Source organism: Phyllobates terribilis, unplaced genomic scaffold (assembly GCF_046119375.1).
Source record: "Phyllobates terribilis strain yellow unplaced genomic scaffold, ASM4611937v1 Scaffold_9__5_contigs__length_417890890, whole genome shotgun sequence".
NCBI classification, from domain to species: Eukaryota; Metazoa; Chordata; class Amphibia; order Anura; family Dendrobatidae; genus Phyllobates; species Phyllobates terribilis.
This window is the reverse complement of record NW_027362769.1, coordinates 239,183,372-239,190,997: the sequence shown is the minus strand read 5'-3', so window position 1 is coordinate 239,190,997 and position 7,626 is coordinate 239,183,372.

Below are 7,626 nucleotides of genomic sequence, written 5' to 3'. Positions count from 1 at the left end.
CAGAGGGTAGATTCTCCTGATCTGCTGCTGATGAAGCATCTGTCTCTGGGGCTGACTGGGCTTCCAGATGTTCTGGAGCCTCTGCAGCTTCCGGTGAGGCTGCTTGGAGAAACGTCAGGACCGGTACCACAATTGCTCTGTTCACCTGCGTCCAAGACCAGGGAAATGCTCCAAGGAGTGTCTGGACCGTTTCTTCCACCTCTTCTGTGGGCTGAGGGCTGTCTTGGTCTTCTTCTTTGTGTTTCAACTGTTCAGGACATATCTTCAAGTGGTCTCTTGAGAATGCCGCTGAAGTTTCTCCTCCATCTTTACTGATGAGGCAAACTTTGGTGTTATCGTAATTCGAGGGTAGGATGGTGTATGGCTCAACCTCCCACTGGTCATCTAATTTATGGACTCGTCTCTTCCTCTTGAGTACCTGTTCTCCAGGTGATAAGGAAACTGCAGGTGCGTGCTGATTGTAAGTTTTCTCCTGCTTCTGTCTCGCCTGGGACAAACTTCTCTCCACACATTCTTGCACCTTGCGGTATTGTTGCTGCCGCTCTGTATCCCAATCTGCATCTGGTGATGCCGTCTCTGGTGTTAAGACTCCCATGTCTAAGTTGATGGGTAGCTTACCAGGTCTTGCTCTCATCAGGTAAGCGGGTGTACAATTGGTGGAGTTCACCGGGATGTGGTTATATAGGTCCACCAAATCTGGTAACTTCTCTGGCCACACGCTACGTTCTTCAAGGGGCAAAGTCTTCAAAAGGTCTATTACCACCTGGTTCATCTTCTCACACAACCCGTTTTTCTGGGGATGATACGGCGTCGTCCTGATTTTCTTGCAGCCGTACAAGTTACAGAATTCATGGAATACTTCTGCTTCAAAGGCAGGACCTTGGTTGGTCAACACTCGTTCAGGGTAACCGTGCGGGCGACAAAAGTGTTGTTGAAACGCTTTGGCTGCCGTCTGAGCCGTCTGATCTTTCACTGGCACTACTACAAGGAATCGGGAGAAGTGGTCTACTATGGTTAAATCGTAGACATAGCCTGACCGGCTTGGTACTAGCTTCACGTGGTCCAAGGCTACCAACCAGTTCAAGTGGTTGTTTGGGGATTATGGGCTGCAGGGGAGCTCTCTGGCTGTCACGGTCTTTCCGTCTCAGGTTGCTGGTACGCTTCTAAGACCATTGGCGCATCCCGCCTCGGGACTACCACCTGCCAGACCAGTTTGTGTGTCCGGGAGTTGATACTTCTTCGACACAGCTTTCCCTTGTAGATGAACAGTTTGCCATTCTCCTTCCACAACTGTTGGGTCTCCTGTGGAGCATCTGGATCAGGGTGCGAGTCAGCTTGTGTAAGCAACTCCTTTACCAGGCGGACAGCCGGGTCGCTAGCTTGCGTCTCTGCCCATCCATGATGGGGCAATGGGTTGAACGTGGCCTCTCTGCTGGCGGAGCACTTGTCCCTCACACAGTGGGAGCACTGGGTCACCCCATGACGATGGAAAGCAGGTAGCTCTATCTCCTCCAGATCTTCCGGGTCTTCTCCCCCATCTGGCAAGTTGGGCATCCTGGACAGCGCATCAGCATTAGCGTTTTTATGCCCCGCCCGATACTTGATGGTAAACTCGTAGTTAGACAGTCGGGCCATCCATCATTGTTCTAGGGCACCAAGCTTCGCAGTCTCCAGGTGCGTCAGCGGGTTGTTGTCTGTGAAGACTGTAAATCTGGAGGAGGCGAGGTAGTGTTTGAAGCGCTCTGTTACAGCCCAGACTATGGCTAAAAACTCCAACTTGAAGGAACTATAGTTGTTGGGGTTCCTTTCCGTAGGACGGAGCTTCCTGATGGCGTAGGCTATCACTCTCTCTCTGCCCTGCTGTACCTGGGACAGCACCACTCCCAATCCCACGTTGCTGGCATCCGTATGGAGTACAAATGGTTGGCCATAGTCGGGGTAGGCCAGGACTTCATCTCCAGTAAGAGCCATTTTCAGTCGAGTGAAAAAGATTCATCTTCTGGTTTACCCCATTTGAACGGAGGTTTCAGGTTCTTGGCCTTCTTGGACTGGCCCATTAAGAGGTCCTGCATGGGTGCCGCTATCTTGGTGAAACCCTTGATGAATCTCCTGTAGTAGCCCACCAGCCCGAGGAACTGCCGCACTTCCTTGATAGTGGAGGGTCTTGGCCAGTCCTTGATCATGGTAACTTTTTCAGGGTCTGGTGCTACACCTTCGGCGCTTACCACATGACCTAGGTACTGCACCTTGGGCTTCAACAGGTGGCACTTGGACGGCTTTACTTTCAGGCCAAAACCAAAAAGGGCTTCGAACACCTCGGCCAGGTGCTCCAGGTGGTCTTCATATGTCTTTGAGTAGACGATTACGTTGTCTAGGTACAGCAGGATGGTTTCGAAGTTTTTGTGTCCTAGTCAACACTCCATTAACCGCTGGAAGGTTCCTGGGGTGTTGCAGAGCCCGAATGGCATGCAGTTGAACTCGCTGAGGCCCATTGGTGTTGTAAACGCTGTCTTTTCTCTGTCCGCCTCTGCCACAGGAACCTGCCAGTACCCACTGGTGAGATCCAAAGTGGAGAAATAGTTAGCTGATCTCAATGCTGCTAATGATTCCTCAATTCTGGGTAATAGGTAGGCGTCCTTATGTGTAATGCGGTTAATCTGCCTGTAATCAACACACATCCTCTTTGTACCATCCTTCTTTCTAACAAGAACTAATGGAGCTGCCCAGGGGCTACAACTATCTCTGATCACCCCAGCCTCCTTCATCTCCCGTAACATTCCTTTGGCACATTGATAGTGAGCTGGGGGTACAGGCCGTACAACTCTTTAATGGGCGGATGATCTCCTGTGGGGATATGATGTTGGACCCCTTTTACCTGCCCAAAGTCTAGTGGGTGTTTGCTGAAGACTCGCTCATATTCTTGGACTACCCGGTATACTCCATGTATTTGGTGCAAAGGCGTGGAGTCAGTGCCTACTTGTAGCTTCTGACACGAATCCTCCATCTGCCCCTTGGAGCCATATTAACATTTCACTCCTAGGGGGCATTTCAATGGGGAATGGATCACTCATTCTGACACTGCCGACTTCTCCACCAGACAGTTCTACCTGTTGTCTTTTCATCAAGGCTCTGATTTCCTTCTGCAGAACTCGCTGCTGACTAGAACTGGCAGTCTCTGCGACCTGTTGCAAAAAAACAATAATTTCTCCAAGACAATTTTCTATCACATTGGTGCCTAAGGTTATCATAGGATGACTTTCTCGGCGATCAATATCAACAATAATCATTCCTTGTGATGGCAGTTCTACTCGGCCAACTTTTATAGTCACCTCTTTATACCGCACCTGAGGCAAGGGCTGACCATTGCTGGCATAGATACTAAGATGTTCATCTGGACGGCGGGTAATGTCTGAATCAGTCCAGAATTGTTTATAAAGGATATATGGCATCGTTGTCACCTGGGACCCAGTGTCCAGCAGTGCATTCATCGGGATGCCATCAAGCACGACAGGCAGGACCAGTCGTCCTCCCACGTACTTGTCTCGCCAGCTTTGTGGGCCTGGTCGTCTTACTCCTGGGGGTTGGCCCTCTGCCCCAGGAGTTGCTCATTTAAATTACAGAATTGTGCGAAGTGCCCCGCCTTTTGACAGCGGCGGCAGATGGGTTGTCCGTCCTGGTCGTAGCGATCACTGTTCCTCCCTCTGGTCGGTGGAATTCTTCTCTGCCGTCACCACGGGACGTCATCTGGACTGGAAGCCAGCTGGATTCTTTCCTTTGGAGACACTTGCATGGCCTGCATGGTTTTGGTTAACGCAGCCACACTTTTGGTCAGCTCCTGGACCTGAAGGCGTAGGTCTGCAGACGGGTCATTATCTAGAGTCTGCGCGTCAGCCTCCACAGATGCTGGGGGAAAGGACGCCACCTCCTGGTGGTATGTGATAGCTGGACGCCGGAGGGATGCAGTGCCGCCTGGGGTTGGTTCTCGTAGCACCCAGATGACTCGGTCTTTAAATTGCGCAAAGTCCAGATCAGGGTTTTGCAGAGCCATAATGCACAGCTGTGTCCGGTGAGCATTAGACAGGAGCCCCTCAATAAACTGCTGTTAGCAATCTGTCCTCATCTCGCACACTGTCGGGGTCTACCTGTTTAATGGCCCGCAGAGCTTCCTGCAGGTTTAGAGCATAGTCCCGTACACTGTCCTGAACCCTTTGTTTGCACCCATAGAACTTCATCTTAATTTCTGCTGCGATACGGGTGTCAAAGGTATCCTTCAACCGGGCCAGTATTTCCTTGACAGTGCCTTTGTCCCTGCCCGGCCAGGACTTCACCTCTCTCTGGGCTGCACCGATTAGCTGGCCTATGAGGATGCTGACTTTTTGCTCCTCAGACAGGGGGTACACTTTAAACAAACTGCGCAGTCTCTCCTCAAAGTCGTTCAGGGTGTGCGACTCCCCTGAGTACTGGGGCAACCACGCCGCCCCTGGTACATACGGCATTGATAAAGGCATTACAGTGGCGGCGGCCGAGGCCGTGGCTGAATCCTCTCCTCGGTTGGGCATCCTCCCCCCCCCCTAGTGAACCTCAGCCAGGTCCTGGGCGTCTGCTGACGTACCAGTATTCTGCTCTGCAGGTGGAAGGATCTCTTACCCGGTGGTTCCAGATCGGGGCCTCCTGCTTCCCCTTGCTGACGGCAAATGATGTGATAACACAGTTCAGTACAGTCTATGGCACACAGGACCTGGTTATACCGGGCTTCGTGAATCCTGTTCATGACGCTAAGTTGACGCGCCCCCCTGGGCCGTGGGGTACTCGGTGCCGGACCAGTCGTTGCTAGGGGAGATGTCACAGTGGCGGTGACCCGGTCCGTGACCCAGGGCGGTCAATAAAAGGAGATATTTACTGGGGATTTATAGTTTTTATATACAGTTTGTGACGCCACCTGTGGTATGCGGCTAAAGGGAGTCGCCGCTGCGGAGCAGATCCTCTGGAGCTGTTGTTAATGCAGCAGAGTTGGTTTGGCTCTCCACAGGTAGAGCTTAGCTCCAGGGCAGTGTAGATGTTGCTGTTATGGAAGTAGCACTCGTGGTGCAGTGTAGTGCAGGGCATGGCACAGTTAATAATTAGTCCACAACTTAATGGCGGTTTCCTCTTATCTTTACTTGCGGTGGTTAGGCAGACCGGGGCACGGGTACTAGCTGGTAGTAGAGGTCCGGGTGGCCTGGAAGCAAGTTGGGGGATCCACCTAGCCAGGTGGAGTTGTAGGCCTTCCCTTTGCGCTACCTCTTTGGCCCTGCTGCGTATAGCTATTCTGCGGCCCTCGTCCCTGAGTAAAACGTCTTTGTGCTTACTCGTATGGCAGGCAGCTCGGGCCTTCCTGAAGTGTCGCTCCCACGTGACGGTGCTCGGCCGTATCGTGCTGCTGAGCCTCCGGGCGTCTGATGGGGCAAGGAGACCTGCAGTCTCCTGCCCTCTGGTTTCTGCTGCTGGGCTTTCGGTGCCCCACAACCTCGGACTCCGGTGTCCGGATCTTCTGCGCGTTCCTCTGAGGTGAACTGCCATGCAGCTCCATTCCCTAGGTCTTTCCTCATCGACGTCCTGACTTCAACTCCTCTCTGCTCTCCTCACACTAACTAACCCCGCCTCCAGATCCCAGTTGCTAAGGGGAGGAGCTCCCCTTGCTGGTCTGGAGCCAGGAAAGTGTTGCATGCTAGCAAAACCTGATTAGGGGACCCCTCCTTGCTTCCAGGCATGGCATCACCCCCTTGTGAGGGAGGCAATGCCACTGTGGCAACCGGACTCCTGGGGTGCCACACTTGCATCTCTCCCTATTGTAAATGCAGCTAACAGTGGTATCAATAGGGAATAGAATAGATTTTGTTTGTTCTTGTTTTTTTGCAGCAGCAGTACGCAGTATAATGCAATAATACCTGGCTGGAGTGGTGTAATACGCTATCCATACTGCAATAGCTCACCCGTAAACGAATTTCAGATAACATATGTAATATTGTAGAATATAGAATCGATTTGAATTGGCCTTCCCATTATTAAGGAGTATGTCTCCTATACTGTTATTGCGTATATGTTATAATACCCCACTAAAAACCATCTCTGACAAAATGCTAGCAGCCAGGACCTCCAAGGCATAGAGAGACAGTTCATGCCACATGTCCAGCTTGGATACCCAATAGTTGTAAGGCAAAGAGGAATCACGGAGGACATTAGTATGGTCGCCAAGATAGTCCTTCAGCATCTTCCAAAACTTTTCCCTCCTTGTCAGAGTAACCCGTGCATCAGGGCTTGGACGCTGGGAGGGTCTGAGAAAACTGTCCCAAACCTTTGACGGCGTTTCCCTGCCTCTGCTGCATCTGCTTTGTTTCTCCCTCGCCTGTACTCCTTGGTTGTCCAAGAAACTGTGACCTCTGCCGCCAGTGTTTTCAGATGGGATTTTTTTAAATAATTCTTCAACAAGCGCCATCTGGTACTGCAGCATACAACATAGGAGTGGGTCTCCTATACTGTTATTGCATATGCAGCAAGTTCAAGGCCTGCCAAAAATTAGGACGCACTGCAATACCACTCTCAATAGATGTAGTGAAGGGCCTCAGTACTTTTTTTTTCCCTTATTAAGGAGTGGGTCTCCTATACTGTTATTGCGTATGCAGCAAGTTCAAGGGCTGCCAAAAATTAGGACGCACTCCAATACCAATTTTAAGAGAGGTAGTGGAGGGCCTCAGTAAAAAATTTATTTTCCATTATTAAGGAGTGGGTCTCCTATACTGTTATTACATATGCAGCAAGGTCAAGGGCTGCCAAAAATTAGGACACAGTACAATACCAATTGGAAGAAATGTAGTGAAGAGTCTCATAAAAGAAAAAAAACTAAATTATTAAGGAGTGGGTCTCCTATACTATTATTGCCTATGCAGTAAGTTCAAGGGCTGTCAAAATTTAGGACGCACTCCAATACCAATTTAAAGAGTTGTAGTGGAGGTCCTCATTTAAAAAAATGTTCTCATTATAAAGGTGTGGGTCTCTTATACTGTTATTGAGTATGCAGTGAGTGGCAGGGCTGCCAAAAATTAGGACGCACTCCAATACCCCTTTGAAGAGACATAGAGGAGGGCCTCATTTAACAAAATGTTCCCATTATAAAGGTGTGGGTCTCCTATACTGGTAATGCCCAAGCACTATGTGCATGGGCTTAAAAACATTTACCCATGGGGGGTATGCATGAACATACTGTATAACATACAGAATGTTAGAGGTAGGTCTCTAAAAATATTTCCTACGGGCATCATAAACACCCTTAAAAAAAATATGTAGGTGTTGCATGATGGTCACCCTGTTGATATGGTGGTGGAGGATGAGGAGAAGGAGAAGGAGGAGGGTGACATAAAATAGACAAAGTCTTGAAGCGTATACCCATGTCTGGGTGTGAAGAGGTGCATGGGAATAGACTCCCCCCAAAAATCACTGGATTTGACTATCTGTTCCGCTGCTATCATCCGGCGTTGTTGAGAAGTCTGGCCCAATCCAGCCCTTGTTCATTTTGATAAGAGTCATCCTGTCAGCATTTTCAGTTGGCAAGCAGATGTGTCTATCAGTTATAATACCCCCAACTGCACT